Genomic DNA, 17,082 nt, shown 5'->3' on the forward strand with positions numbered 1-17,082 from the left:
TCACTGTAATTGTTAAGAGGACGTTTCTCAATGTATTTGTCTGGGGTGAAGTAAACAGTTCATACAAGTGCTTTTGGACTGTGGTGGTACAGAGGAATGTTGAAGGATTATAGGCAGACTAAATGACCATTGAGCAGGAACTGAAATGAAATGCAAAAAATTATAAATAAAAACCTACAACTTGCAGTAATTATGTAGAGCTGATGAGGTTTGTACACTGTAGACTAGTATGGAGAGCTGTACCAAACCTCTCAAACTTCTTACTCATTTTCGTAAGTGTAGGTGCTGTGAATCAATCTAAACTGTGTAGCAGAGGGTGTGAGCAGGTCAGTGCCCTACCTACGATGTCAAAGGCCACCACCTCTATCTACGACGACATCATTAGATAGACACAATCCATGCCTCCTCTGAAGGACGTCACAATGACGGTAAATTTATAGAATTGGAAGATGGTGCTGGTGGGAATTTGTTTTTTAAATTCTTAGCTCAATTGAAAATAAAAAATCAGACCATCAAAAAATTTTAAATATAATATTGCGTATGTGGGAATTTTTAAAAACTTTTCGAATTCATTAAAAATAGAGCACACAGTCAGGAAAGTACTGTGTGGCTGGATTGAAGAGTTTTTAGCAAACAGAACACACCATGTTGTTATCAATGGGGAGACGTCTACAGACGTTAAAGTAACCTCTGGCGTGCCACAGGGGAGTGTTAAGGGACCATTGCTTTTCACAATATATATAAATGATCTAGTAGATAGTGTCGGAAGTTCCATGCGGCTTTTCGCGGATGATGCTGTAGTATACAGACAAGTTGCAGCATTAGAAAATTGTAGCGAAATGCAGGAAGATCTGCAGCGGATAGGCACTTGGTGCAGGGAGTGGCAACTGACCTTTAACATAGACAAATGTAATGTATTGCGAATACATAGAAAGAAGGATCCTTTAGTATATGATTATATGATAGCCGAACAAACACTGGTAGCAGTTACTTCTGTAAAATATCTGGGAGTATGCGTGCGGAACGATTTGAAGTGGAATGATCATATAAAATTAATTGTTGGTAAGGCGGGTCCCAGGTTGAGATTCATTGGGAGAGTCCTTAGAAAATGTAGTCCATCAACAAAGGAGGTGGCTTAAAAAACAGCGGCGCGTTTCGTCACAGGGTTATTTGGTAACCGTGATAGCGTTACGGAGATGTTTAGCAAACTCAAGTGGCAGACTCTGCAAGAGAGGCGCTCTGCATCGCGGTGTAGCTTGCTTTCCAGGTTTCGAGAGGGTGCGTTTCTGGATGAGGTATCGAATATATTGCTTCTCCCTACTTATACCTCCCGAGGAGATCACGAATGTAAAATTAGAGAGATTCGAGCGCGCACGGAGGCTTTCAGACAGTCGTTCTTCCCGCGAACCATACGCGACTGGAACAGAAAAGGGAGGTAATGACCGTGGCACGTAAAGTGCCCTCCGCCACACACCGTTGGGTGGCTTGCGGAGTATAAATGTAGATGTAGATGTAGATGTACCTTAAAAGAAACAATCAGCATATGCCACATCATATTGAAAAGTATCCAATTGTATTAACGAATTTGCACTTCAAACGTAGTATCAGCTTCGACTGTATTGGTGCTATGTTTGAGAAAGTATCAGAACGATCAGAGTTTTTTAATCAAAATTACGTAGCAATAAACGCACAAGGAACCCTCTCTCCCTCTCTCTTTTTCTCTCTGTCACTTTCTCTCCCACTCTCTCGCCCGGCCTCCCTCCCTCTCTCTCTCTCTCTCTCTCTCACACACACACACACACACATACACACACGCACACGCACAAACACACACACACTCCTGAATTGTGGCGTTCAGCTAAGGATATTCTCATTAACCGTATTTCCAATGTCAAAAGCGCAAGCAGCTAAAATGTTGTCTGTTATATAAATCATTAAAAATGTTTCTCTCGAATACAACCTACCTAAAATTTGCTCTCATACACTTCAGTATTCTTTACTAAAATAAATAAGCACCTGAGGTTCTCTCTCACTGTGTACTGCATGTTCATCAGTAACGGCAACAAAAATTGCACTATGGTTTCAGTTTATTGACGTTCTTCTGGATCTGATGTTGTAACGTCAGATGTATTTGTGCACTCTGAGCTGGTCGTTTTCCTGAGTTACGGCAGCACATTACGTCTTCATTTACAGCTTCACTATAGATAACTTCCCACACGTCAGAGAGCAAAGCTAACACTATTTCAATAAATGTGTACGGGCTGAACAAAAACGTAGATACACCGCGAGAATTGCATGTTTGAAAGCAAATGTCGATACTGGCCAAGCCTGCAGCTCGCGCTGATGCAGTGGACAACGAACGGCACCTGTGAAACGTCTCCAACAAATCGCTAGTACCAAGCGTGGTCAGAACAGTGTTCTGTTTATTAGTGAGTGCACTGTGACAGAGCAGAGTGACTTCGGACGTGAGAAAGCTGTTGGTGCTCATATGGTGGGAGCCTCCCTCACCGAGGTAGACATGTCTGATGTTTCAAGAGCCACTACGTTGAAGGATTATACCAAATACATGAAAAGCGGCAAAATATCGTATAAGTCACAATGCGGATGAAAGCATGAGTCGAATGATCGCGACAGACGGTCGCTGAAGAGGATTGTGACGAAAAATAAGTGGCCGACTGCAGCAAAAGTTACTGCACAACTGAATGTCGCAGTCGCAAATCCTGTTAGCATCAAACCGACACTAAGAAAGTTCCATAAGCTGGGATTTTCAGGGCGAACTTGAATTCTAAAACTATCCATCAGTGAATCAAATTCCCGTAATAGGGAATGTGGTGACAGAGCCATAAAACATGGACTGTGGAGCAGTGGAATAAATTCATTCTGTCGGATGAGTCTTGTTGAACATTGTTTCCAGTTTCTGGCCGAGTTTGCGTCCCACGAGTGAAACACGGCGGGCTTTCGGTGATGACTTGGGGAACCAAATCGTGGTATTCCAGGGCCTCATAGGTACACAGCAAGGTCGCATTACTGCTAAGTAATGTGTCACCGTTCTGTGTGACTGGATTGACCCCATAGTACAATGTTTGTTTCCCAATGGAGATTCTATGTTCCAAGACAATAAGGCCGTTGTTCACGCGCTTTACATCGTCAAAGACTGGTTTTGTGAGCACAAAGATGAACTTTTGCATCTTCCCTGGACTACAGATTTCAAATTTATTCAGATTTTATAGTTTAGTTTGGAGACAATGTCCCTGATCGTTACCCACGTCCATCATCGTTACCGCAACCTCTCGGGGTTTTGCAGAAAGAATGTGCATAAGATTCCCTTGAAAGCCATATAGGATCTGTGTCTATGAATTCCGAGACGACTAGACTCTTATTAGGCAAGTTAATGTAGTGTGTTTATGGTGTTACCATATTTTGTCCACCCCGCGTACATTGGCATAATTCAAGCTAGCCTAACCTATGTCTTAGTTCAGTAGGCCCTTCATAACAAAGTTGTATATGTAGGCTTTCGTAGTAACATACCTATTGCGGATTAGATGGTATATGAGGCACAGAGTGTGTTTGCGTGACCACATCGGCTGTGACACCCATTTGTCGTCGTTGTGCAACCGCGTGACACCAAGGTCGAGGACAATTTGTATTTCTTCCTACCTGTCTGGGAGATCACAACGTGGCCAGTGGACATATTTTCTCCTTCGGTGTATCCGTGCTCACTGTCATGCTCACGTGCTACATTAGTGAACATGTGAGTATCATAACCAGAACGTGTGATCTGTCTTTGATAAAACTACCTGTATGTCACTCCTCTCCCTGTCTCACTACTTTAGAATAGTCAGACGTCACCATTTTTTATTGTTGAGTATACATGGTGTAACTGCGAGGGTCTTGCATGAGCAGCAGATACAGCCATTCCACTTTCAGACAAACATTGACGAATCTGAATTTTTTGTCTCGAGCCCACTACTGCAGGTGGTTCTTCCATCTTCCGACCTCTCAGCGGATCCTTTTCTCGAATGAATTGAAGTCCACCAGGGAAGTCGTTCTCAGTTCCCACGACAGTCTTGAGTGGGCTAATAGAAACTGGCGTGATTGCACCCCTCCTCCCCCTCCTCTAAGGTTTTCCGGAACGATACGGACTGAAAATTTCGACAGGGTTCCTAGATGGGCGTGTGCCGTACCTTGTTCCATCATATCTCAGGGATGCCATGTACTTGAAATTCCTTGACGGCGCACTGCATGGGCTCTTGTAAGATGTGCTACTGCATGTGCATCAGAACATGTGGTTTCATCAAGATGGCGCACCGTTTCATTTTCACGTGTTGCCCGAAGTCATCTGCAGTTATGATTTGGGGAATATTAGTTACGGAATGATGGTCTAAACGTCCTTCCTGCTGGAGCCCTCTAGACTAAAACCTGTAGGATCATATGAAATCCTTGATTCGCAACACTTCTGTGGCATCCGGTGAAGACCTTCTAGCGCATGTTATGGTTGCACCACTTCATGCTGGAGGACCAGGGATTTGTGAACATCTGTACCAGAACTTGGTAAGGAAGTACTACAACCATGTTGACGTCGGTGGTCGTTACATCGACGCCAAATTGTAAAAGGATCTAGACGAAAAGTAGCAGCGGTCAGAGAGAAATACGTATTGTGTTATTTCACGTGTAGCGGGAATTAGTTTCATGGCATGAGTCCCTGTGCTTAACCTGACAGTGTTTGTCCCTACTATAAATACTCAAAGTCTGTAAAGAGACTTTAGTTACTCTGTGTAGATAAATCGTATGGTATAGATCTCCTTACTCGGCTACTTAGATGAGGCCCCCCTTGTTGGAAATTTCCAGCGTTCATTCTTCGCCGAGGCCTGCCAAGTTACTGTGCGTCAGCGAAAAAATGGCTAATGATTATTCCTTTACATAAGCCATCGAGCGCGAAAGAAAGAACGGCAAGTCCCGAGGCGCAGATATTAATGATGCAGGTCCCTCTGATTATCATGCTCGTCTTTAATTGAATTTGTAAGTCGAAGTGAGTATTGGTCGTTTCCCTGGCGAGCACAGTCTTCACCGGGCCCGGTTATTGGAATAGGAGGCTGAATAATTCACCGCAGGAAGGGGCTTATTGTCGGGCCGTCGGGGCAGGGGGAAAGTAAATAGAGGGAGTACGGTACACGTGCTCGGCCGCTGCACGGTCGAAATTAAATTCTTGATTCAGAGAGCGCGAGAGGGGCGCAGCAGTGGAGGTGGGCGGAAGGGGGAGGAGGTGGTGAGATACTGGTCTCCTGCCGGTCACCCGTGGGGTGGGATCCCCGGCCCCTGGAGTGGGGGCGGCACGGACAGCCCTGCGGGCGCTTCCTGACGACAGAACACGACAATGGCCGCGACATGGGCGAGCAGTCTGTGTGAGTGCTACAGCCTCGTTCGTAAATCAGTTCCTCAAATTAATTAAAATCTCAGTCCTCCTCCTCGACGAGAAATATTATCCTCCATCCGCTGTTTGTGGCGAGCGAAGGACCTCTGTACAATAATCCAAATGGAATTATCTTAATTAATTTGTTGCTTTGCACTGTATTGCTTGCCTATAAATACCTACCCGTACATATTGAAATGAGAATTTAAATGCATTAATTTACTCAGATTTAATATAAAGTTATCTCAATTTCCTATTGTTCCCTCTTGGTGGAACGTACTTAGCCATTTATAATACATGTTCATCATCGAAAACAGTGTGAATGAATTACGAAATAAATTACAGTTGTGTTGACTATGGAAAATTTTATACGCAATGGCCGCCAACCAGTGTGTTAATACTATGGTTCCCGTCCTTTCTCAGACTATTACCCTTGAGTGTAATCAGATATTAGCCCGTAACCCCCCCCCCCCAAACTCCTTACCCCCTCTCTACCAGCACTATAGTCAACATTAACGCCTAACTAAAAATTAGAATTAAAAACAATAATATTTGAACGCATTTACGATTTAAAATGAAAGATAATTGATGTATAGTTGTTGATGGTTACTAACCCAAGAACTAATAAGTCAGTGAGATGATTAGTGCTGCATGTTTCTAAGGACTTTTTCTTTGTAGAATGATGAAAGAGTTCTCAATCGATCGCGAGTTCTACCTACCAGTCCTTTCCAGAAAAAAGGCTAACTATCCACATTGAGGATACACAATTGCTAAAAAACATGCTTCCTCTCCATCACTCCTCTTCCTAGTAACATCTACTTCACCCATGGTCTGCATGTGCATTTAAAATCAGCAAGTTAAGGTATGTGCACCGTACTTATTACCTGCCACTTATTTTTCGGCTGGAATCCTTACTTCTGAAATGACAGAATCTGAAAGATTTCCTGTGCTTCGTGTTTGAGCACAGTCACTAATAACAATTATAACAATATGTAACCCCTGCAATACTACAGTAGACATTACACAGATACGATTGTTGGGCTTTCAATTAGTTCGTTTATCTGTTGCGGAGTGAATAATGAAACAATTTCTGGTCCATTGCGGGAAGTACCTAAAATTGGGAGATAGGTTTTTCAAGAGATATTTAAGCATATGTGATCTACATGTCACAATATGACTGTCCATAGGCGCGTGGTAAAGGGTTCAGAGTATATGTGCAGTGGGTTGATTGTTCCAGGAAAATGTTCACATCTACCTTTCATAATCTGTAGTCTCTGCCGCATAGCGACACACGTTAATGCTAGTATTTGAGAAAATACAATTATTGGTAACTTAGATAATCAGTATCACAGTCTTACAAAATAGTGGGAACAATAATAAGATTTTCAAAATAATTTAATTTCGTGACAGAAATACAGTAGAATCTTTAGGTTTAACCCCTAGATAATTTCGTTTTACCACTTACAGGTTAATTACCACCAGATTGGGAACCACTGCATTAATGTAATTGTCACACCGTAATGTGTAGTAGCACCTTCAACCAATCTAATCGACGTGTCACCTAGTACAGGGGCCGTTGAAAAGAAATATCTCCGAATGTTTTGTTCTTTTCTCAGCATCAGTTCAGGTATTATACACTCGTGGAAATTGAAATAAGAACACCGTGAATTCATTGTCCGAGGAAGGGGAAACTTTATTGACACATTCCTGGGGTCAGATACATCACATGATCACACTGACAGAACCACAGGCACATAGACACAGGCAACAGAGCATGCACAATGTCGGCACTAGTACAGTGTATATCCACCTTTCGCAGCAATGCAGGCTGCTATTCTCCCATGGAGACGATCGTAGAGATGCTGGATGTAGTCCTGTGGAACGGCTTGCCATGCAATTTCCACCTGGCGCCTCAGTTGGACCAGCGTTCGTGCTGGACGTGCAGACCGCGTGAGACGACGCTTCATCCAGTCCCAAACATGCTCAATGGGGGACAGATCCGGAGATCTTGCTGGCACCTTCTAGAGCACGTTGGGTGGCACGGGATACATGCGGACGTGCATTGTCCTGTTGGAACAGCAAGTTCCCTTGCCAGTCTAGGAATGGTAGAACGATGGGTTCGATGACGGTTTGGATGTACCGTGCACTATTCATTGTCCCCTCGACGATCACCAGTGGTGTACGGCCAGTGTAGGAGATCGCTCCCCACACCATGATGCCGGGTGTTGGCCCTGTGTGCCTCGGTCGTATGCAGTCGTGATTGTGGCGCTCCCTTGCACGGCGCCAAACACGCATACGACCATCATTGGCACCAAGGCAGAAGCGACTCTCATCGCTGAAGACGACACGTCTCCATTCGTCCCTCCATTCACGCCTGTCGCGACACCACTGGAGGCGGGCTGCACGATGTTAGGGCGTGAGCGGAAGACGGCCTAACGGTGTGCGGGACCGTAGCCCAGCTTCATGGAGACGGTTGCGAATGGTCCTCGCCGATACCCCAGGAGCAACAGTGTCCCTAATTTGCTGGGAAGTGGCGGTGCGGTCCCCTACGGCACTGCGTAGGATCCTACGGTCTTGGCGTGCATCCGTGCGTCGCTGCGGTCCGGTCCCAGGTCGACGGGCACGTGCACCTTCCGCCGACCACTGGCGACAACATCGATGTACTGTGGAGACCTCACGCCCCACGTGTTGAGCAATTCGGTGGTACGTCCACCCGGCCTCCCGCATGCCCACTATACGCCCTCGCTCAAAGTCCGTCAACTGCACATACGGTTCACGTCCACGCTGTCGCGGCATGCTACCAGTGTTAAAGACTGCGATGGAGCTCCGTATGCCACGGCAAACTGGCTGACACTGACGGCGGCGGTGCACAAATGCTGCGCAGCTAGCGCCATTCGACGGCCAACACCGCGGGTCCTGGTGTGTCCGCTGTGCCGTGCGTGTGATCATTGCTTGTACAGCCGTCTCGCAGTGTCCGGAGCAAGTATGGTGGGTCTGACACACCGGTGTCAATGTGTTCTTTTTTCCATTTCCAGGAGTGTATGTCATCCAATATTACTCTGTCGAATATCTCGCTTCGCTGACTCCAGTTACAGATCTCTGCCGCTAGAGTGCTCCGCATTGTAGGGTGTAAGATAGCGATGTGAACGTAACTATGTCGGTGCGTGCGAAACAGCTTGCCGTAATCGAGTTTATAACCGCAGAAAGCGTGCCTCCGATTGAAATCCATAGAAGAATGAAAGCTGTGTGCGGTGATTGTTGTACGGACAGCAGTAGTGTGGGACTTTTGAGTTGTTCGTGCTTGTAATGAAACAAACAGTAGTGCTAACCTCAACGTGTTTGATAGAGCTTGGTTGTAGACTACTGCTTACGGCAACCCAACAGACTCCTCGGAATCGATTGTTTACTACAGACACAGCTCTCAAATAAGTGTAGCATATCAAAAGAGCGTGTACAGGTCATCACTGCACAAGTACGGTACAAAAAATTGTGTGCGTGGTAGAGTAGTTTCCTCATTTCTCAACAGTTTCTTTTGCGTTTTTTAGCAAGAAACCGTTTTATTGACACATAGCAGAGATTCAGAAAATATCGTTCTTGTGAAACGCAACTAGCTCTTTATACTCATGAAGTAATGAGTGCTATCGACACGGGGTGTCAAATTAATTCCATATTTTTAGATTTTCAGAAGGCTTTCGACACTGTTCCTCAAAAACTTCTTCCAATCAAACTGCGCGCCTGTGGAATATCGCCTAAGTTTCGCGACAGGATTCGTCATTTTCCTATTAGGAAGGTCATAGTTCGTAGTAATAGATGGACATTCGTCTACTAAATCTGAAGTAATTTCCGATTTTCCAGAAGAAAGTGTTATAGGCCTTCTATTGTTCCTAATCTTTATTAACGACATAGGAGATAATCTGTGTAGCCCTCTTAGATTATTCGCAGATGATGCTCTCATTTACCATCTTGTGAAGTCATCAGATGACCAAAACGAATTGGAAAATGATTTAGATAAGATATCTGTATAGTGCGAAAATTGGAAATTGACCCTGAATAAAGAAAAGTGTGAAGTTATTCACATGAGTACTGAAACAAATCCGCTAAATTTCGATTACGCGATAAGTCACTCAAATCATAAGGCTGTAAATTCAACTAAATACTTAGGAATTACAATTACAAGTAACTTATATTGGAACGATCACATAGGTAATGTTGTGGGTTCAGCAAACCAAAGACTACTATTCATTTAGCAGAACACTTAGGAGGTTTAACATATCTAGTAAAGAGACTGCTTACACATACACTTGTCCGCCCTGTTCTGGAGTACTGCTGTGCGGTGTGGGATCCCCATCAGGTGGGACTGACGGATGACATCGAAAAAGTTCAAAGAATGGCGGCTAGTTTTGTATTATCGCGAATTTGGAGGGAGAGTGCCACAGACATGATACGTGAATTGGAGTGGCAGCCATTAAAACAAAGGCGTTTTTCCCTGCCAGGGGAACTTCTCATGAATTTTAAATCACCAGTTTCCTCCTGAGATTGCGAAAACATTCTGTTGGCACCCACCTACATAGGGAGAAACGATCATCACGATAAAATAAAGAGAAGTCAGGGCTCCCACAGATAAATTAAAGTGCTAGTTTTTCCCGTGATTGTTCGAGAGTGGAACGGTAGTGAGACAACTTGTAGGTGGTTCACTGAACCCTCCGCCAGGCACTTTATTGTGGATAGCAGAGCACTCACGTAGATGTAGATGGTGATGAATTCCTTAAAAACATCGTGACAGGTGACGAAAGCTGGGTTCACCATTTTGGCCCCGAAAAGAAGAGATCATCAATGAAGTTCCACGACAAAGGTTCGGCGACGCCAAAAAATTTCGAGTCCCTACCATCAGCAGGTAAAGTCATGCTCACAGTGTTCTGCGACGCACAAGGTGCGGCGCATTTGGAATGCATGCTGAAGACACCATCGTGAACTGTACGTTTGACAACGCATGAACCTGTGTTCAGTGTGTGCCGCCTTTAGAACATGAACATGGTCATTTTATGGCCGAAACCGGATCTGATTGTGTCATAAGACTGTAATTGCGTCTATGAATAAAGAAAAAACGTTTATTTTGAGACCTTTATAAAATTGAATGCACGAGCACTGCGCCATCTACAGCGATCCCACACCTTGGCTTTACTGCCCTCGATCATTCTTCACACGGTCCCGTCTTGGCCCTATTCGATGTTCATATGTTTCCGAATCTTAAATAACGCCTTCGAGGACTTCACTTCGACTGTGATAAAGAAGTGCAAGCAGAGCTGAGGTTGTGGCCATGTCAACAAACAATCTTTAGTGGTAGTGTCGAGAAACTGGTCCCACGTTTCGAGAAATGTCTTCTTCGCCATAGTGACTGTGTTGAGAAACAAACATGTAGTCATGAAGAGTGGAGATGTTGTATGTTTTCGTTTAATAACTTGGAAGTTCCCAGAACTCATGAGATAGACGTTGACTGGATACTGTACCAAAGACACAGTCCCTTTGACTGTTCAGAGATGTTACTAAACCCACCCAAAGATGTTAACCATCATGCATCAGCAGCGCCTATTAGATGGAGGGGGTTCTAGGCGCTTCAGTCTGGAACCGCGCGACCACTAACGCCGCAGGTTGGAATCCTGCCTCAGGCATGGATGTGTGTGTCATGTCCTTAGGTTAGTTAGGTTTAAATAGTTCTAAGTTGTAGGGGACTGATGACCTCAGATGTTACGTCCCATAGTGCTCAGAGACATTTGAACCACTTAGACGGAGGGGTCCGACAACCGATAAGCTCCAGTCATTCCATCAGGAAGGAGGTACACGGCTCTTGTTCTCTGTAATTCAACCAGCCTAGACGGTCAATACCGGGGTTGAATCGCGACCGCGTTGTTAGTTTTTGCCAGGAAGGGCTGTTGACAAGGGAAGTGTCCAGGCGTCTCGGAGTGAACCAAAGCGATGTTTTTCGGACATGGAGGAGATTCAGAGTGACAGGAACTTTCGATGTCATGCCTCGCTCAGGCCGTCCACAACACTGGATGACCGCTACCTACGGATTATGGCTCGGAGGAACGCTGACAGCAACGCCAACACGTTGAATAATGCTTTTCGTGCAGCCACAGAATGTCATGTTACGATTCAAACTGTGCGCAATAGGCTGCATGATGCGCAAATTCACTCCCGACGTCCATGGCGAGGTCCATCTTTGCACCGCGGTACAGATGGGCCAAACAACATGCCGAATGGACCGCTCAGGATTGGCATCACGTTCTCTTCACCGATGAGTGTCGCACATGCCTTCAATCAGACTGAATGTTTTACCTTCAGTCCAGCGAGTGCAGCAAGGTGGAAGTTCCCTGCAGTTTTGGAGTGGAATTATGTGGGGCCGACGTACGCTGCTGGTGGTCATGGAAGGCCCCGTAACGGCTGTATGATAAGTGAATGCGATCCTCCTACCGATAGTGCAACCATATCGGCAGCATTTAGACTAGGCATTCGTCTTCGTGGACGACAATTCGTGCCCCCATCGTGCACGTCTTGTGAATGACTTCCTTCAGGATAACGCCATCGCTCAACTAGAGTGGCTTGCATGTTCTCCAGACATGAACCCTATCGTACATGCCTAGGGTCGATTGAAAAGGGCTGTTTATGGACGACGTGACCCATCAACCACTCTGATGGATCTGCGCCGAATCGCCGTTGAGGAGTCGGACAATCTGGACCAACAGTGCCTTGATGAACTTGTGGTTAGTATGCCACGACGAACGTAGGCACACATCAGCGCAAGAGTACGTGCTACTGGGTATTAGAGGTACCGGTGTGTACAGCATTCTGGACCTCCACCTGTGAAGGTCTCGCGGTATGGTGGTACAACATGCAATGTGTGGTTTTTATTTGCCGCTACCAGATTCAACGCTTCATTGGGTCATCTTCAGGCTGTTTTGATGCGGTATAGGCCGATACGATCTCCATGCGTAACCCATCAGTTGCCAGCATTACTGGATACGCAGATAACATGTCGCACTCCAACCATCAACTGCCAACTGACACGAGAACCATTAAAATATCAAATGGTTCTCGTGTCAGTTGGCAGTTGATGGAGTGCTGACACATTATCTGCGTATCCAGTAATGCTGACAACTGAGGGGGTCGGCATGGGGATTGTATCAACCTGTACCACAACAAAACAGCCTGAAGATGACGCAATGAGGTGTTAAAACTGGTAGCGACAAAATAAAATAAAAAGATATGGGTGGCTGTAGGTGTTATTTTATTTTTTGTCACGAAACGACTCTCTGGTTGATCTATAGAATCTGTGAGACTGGCGACTGGAGAAACGTCATACATACAGTTTCCAAGATATGGAGAGTTGATAAGTGCGAAAACCATCGCACAACAAGCCCACGCCTCCAAGTTACCGACGAGAATAGTGTACAGAAGATTGCAAGAGAAAATTTTGGACGTTAGATGACAATCAGTTGGTCTTAGGAAAGGTAAGCAAGAACCAAAGAGGCAGTTTTGAAGTTGCGCTTCATAATGGAAATAAGACTGAAGAAAAATGAAGATCCATTTAAAGGATTTGTTGACCTGCAAAAACTCTTCGACACTGTAAAATGATGCAAGATGATCGAAATACTGAGTGTACGCTATAGGATAAGATGAGTAATACCCAGTATGTACTAGAACCAAAAGCGGGTAAGACTGAAAGATAAGCACAGAGGTTCTCCGACTGAAAAGGGGGTAACACAGGGACTCAGTCATAAGCCCCTACTGCTCAACCACTACATCGAAGAAGCAGTGATGAAAATAAAAGTTAGTAACAAGAGCGGGATTAAACATCAGGTTAAAAGGATATCAATTAGAATAGTAGCTGGTGACATTCTATCCTCAGTGGAAGTAAAGAAAAATTACTGGACTTGGTGAACCGAAGGAACAGTCTGATGAGTAGAGAATATACATCGAGAGTATATCGAAGAAAAACTAAGGTAATGAGAAGTAGCTGAAATGGGAGCACCGAGAAATTTAACATCAGATTTGGTGTACACTAAGTGGGCTAAATTAAGGAATTCTGCTACCTAGGCAAATAAAATGACCCATGACGGACGGGGCAAGGAGGACATCAGAAGCAGACTAGCCGTGAAAAATAGAGCACTCCTGGTCTAGAAAGTGTACTAGTATCAAACATTGGCCTTAATTTGAGAAAGAAATTTCTGAGAATGTACGTTTGGAGCACAGCATTGTATGGTAGCGAAACACGAACTGTGGAAAACCGGAACAGAAGAGAATCGAAGCATATGAGATGTGATGCTACAGACGAATGTTGAAAATTAGGTGATCTGATAAAGTAAGGAATGACGAGGTTCTCTGCATAACTGGAGAAGATAGAAACATTTAGGAAACAGTAAGAAGAAGAAGAGACAGGATGTTAGGACTTGGTATAAGGCAACTGGGAATAACTTCCATGGTTTTATAGAGAGCTGCAGTGGGTTAAAATTGAAGAGGAAGAACGAGAGTGGAATACATACAACAAATAACTGAGGATTTAGGGCAACAGTACTACTCTGAGATGAAGAGGTACGCAAAGGGGAGAAATTCCTGTGGAGCCGTATGAAACCAGTCAGAAGGGTGGTGTCTCAACAAATAAATAAACAAAAATAAAAGAAATATTTAATCGGCATCTGCACTAGTGGTATGCGTTCACTTGACCTTATCATCAATCTTTCCTAATCGTTGACCCTGAAGCACATTCCCGAATAAATAACGCATCTAGCGATCCAGGTAACTGATAAAATCGTTTGACCTATAATCGATGTGAATGTTGCGATAAACCCTCCAACAAACATTCTTGGAACTGATCATAAAACTGTACACAATTAAGAAACTTCCTTGTGCATGTTCAGAATGATCGACACTTATCCACAGGGTTTTGGTGACTGTACAGATTGATTTGGTCAGAATATCATTATTAAGTGCACTTAAAATTACAGTTGATACTGAAATTCTGTTCAGAAAAATACGAAATATGAATGTGACTGAATTAGCAACTTACTTAAGAGATCGTGTACTGAGTCTAGATTACCATAATTTCCTAAAAGATAAGCATTAGTCAGCCAATAATGATATTATTAAAAGAATCACGCACCGTGTTTTGATTACATCAACAGTTACCTTACTGTCTGAGAAGAGCTGTCCCAATTCATCCAGATGAATTTTGGAAACATGTTGAAAAGTAACTCGCAAAATTCGAAAGTTATCAGGATAATGTTGTACTGATCAAGTTAGGAATGGCACCATACACGAGTGACACAAAAGCGCTCCAGTAGCTATCCACAGTAGACCGGGTCATCCTCCCTAGAACCAAGAGCTTACTGAACAATAAAGCAGCTTTATGAAGACCAAGAATATCACCGTAGGTTGAGCGTTATGCTAGCCACACAGTTTAACTTGACAGTTATTTACTAAGTCTCTTTAGTTAAATATTACGGCCTTCTAGAAACTCCTCAACTGGTGCTAAACAAACTAATGTAGTACAACAATATCTGCTGAACTGATGCTAGGACGAATGACCCTCGTGTGAAAAATGGTAATTTTTAGGACAGAGTTCTGATCAACCGTTACTAATTACATTTACGCCCCGTTCATGAAACAACGAACTGTAATAACCCTAATTATTTTAAAACTCCTATTTGTAGTATTTCAGCCAGAGCAACAATGGTTAAATATAAGCAAACTGAAGAGCTGATAATATTATATCGTTTACAACCGACTCCAACGTTGATTTTATTTTAGGTCATTGGCCTTCTCACTGGTTCGATACGGATCGCCACGAATTTCTCTCCACCACCAACCTCTTCACTTCAAAAGCTCATCAACTACTTTTTGGCTGTATTCGAATCTCTGTCTTCCACTACGGGTTTTATTCTCTACAGAGGCGTGAAGTACCAAGGAGACAGTAACAGTATATATTTCCCTTCACATTCTACTGCGTTCCAGTCTCACATGATTATCACATGTTTATTCCCTTCACATGCAGAATTACACGCTCGATATCACATACTTTACCTTTTATTCTCCAATATGTATATACTAAAGAAGTAGGGTAAATTTAACCTGAATGTCAGTGGTTTTCAAAATGGTCCTAATGGCAGTGAGCACTATGGACTTAGCATCTGAGGTCATCAGTCTCCTCGAACTTGGAATTACTTAAACCTAACTAACCCAAGGACATCACACACATCAATGCCCGAGGCAGGATTCGAACCTGCGACCGTAGCGGTCGCGCGGTTCCAGACTGAAGCGCCTAGAACCGATTGGCCACAGCCCCTGGCCGTCAGTGGTTTTCCTTGCACGATTCTAGTACTAGTTATTTATGAGATATCGTGTATTTAAATCTTCCCACACAGACATTTGTGCAATACCTGTGGTAACACACACTGGAGAACGTCACAAGTACATAAAATAGTTATTTGGATTCCGTGACAAGTAACGAGACAACTGACAATCGCAGGTTGTGTTCAAAATAAACACCTGCAGCGGCACATTACGCTTCCAGTCTAGTATGGAAGGTCTGCTTCACATGGTTAGCATTTCAGGGGAGCTGTCCGAGAGCCTGCAGTAATACGTCTTTGCATATCATAACGTGTAGATGATATGTCCTAAGAGGCAGCGTGTTTCAGCTTTCCCCATAGAAAAAATCCTGGGAATGGACCGGCCAAGGTAGAGTTCCTCTGAGCCTCTCCAACGATTTGGAAGGCTTTGCTGAAGACATACTTCAGTGCTTTTCCTACACTATGGGGTGGACAACCATTATGTTGGTACCACAGTTTCCCCCAGTCTGCTGAAGAATTTTTTCTAGCATTCGTGAACAATCGTCGTTAGGAGGCTGCGATACTCGTGAACACTCAGTGTTCCGTCTACTAAAAACGGGCATATGAGCTGATAGTTCACTATCTCACACTACACATTTACACTTGTAAGTACGCTGTTTAGGTTTTTATATTGGTAACGCCACGTAGCGCTCTGTATGAAAATCACTGGCTGTGCTGTGTGCAGTCTGTGGCTGGGTGTCATTGTTGTAATATTCGCTATTGTAGTGTTGGGTTGTTGACTGTTAACAGTGCGTAGCATTGCGCAGTTGGAGGTGAGCCGCCTGCAGTGGTCCATGAAAGTCATAAGAACTTGCAAGCTAAAATTTACTCAGTTACGTCTACCGATTCGGTTACGCAACTTGCAAAAACTCAGGAAAACTTAAAGGACACAGTAGATACTCTGAAAATTGGTTCAGAAAGACACATGGAGGAAATTAGTTCATTATCAGAGAAAGTAGTTGAACTTTCGGATCAGCTAAATAATTTATCTACGAAGGTAGATGATAATCTGAATGACACAAAACCGGTAGTCTTTAACGACACAGAAGAGTGCGAACAAATTAGGAAATTCAAACAAAATCAGAATCAAAATAATACGCAACACCAAAGAGAAATCCGGGAAGTACAAGATCAGCTGACACAGGTAATACAAGAATTACGTATTTCAGAGGACATTCGCGCCCCAATACGGGAAGAGGGACATAGAAATACGGAACAGCCACAAAATAATAACATTGCGCATTTCGGAAATTATGAATGAAATTGGCAAGGTGCACCGAATTTTGAAAT

Source organism: Schistocerca nitens, chromosome 1 (assembly GCF_023898315.1).
Source record: "Schistocerca nitens isolate TAMUIC-IGC-003100 chromosome 1, iqSchNite1.1, whole genome shotgun sequence".
NCBI classification, from domain to species: Eukaryota; Metazoa; Arthropoda; class Insecta; order Orthoptera; family Acrididae; genus Schistocerca; species Schistocerca nitens.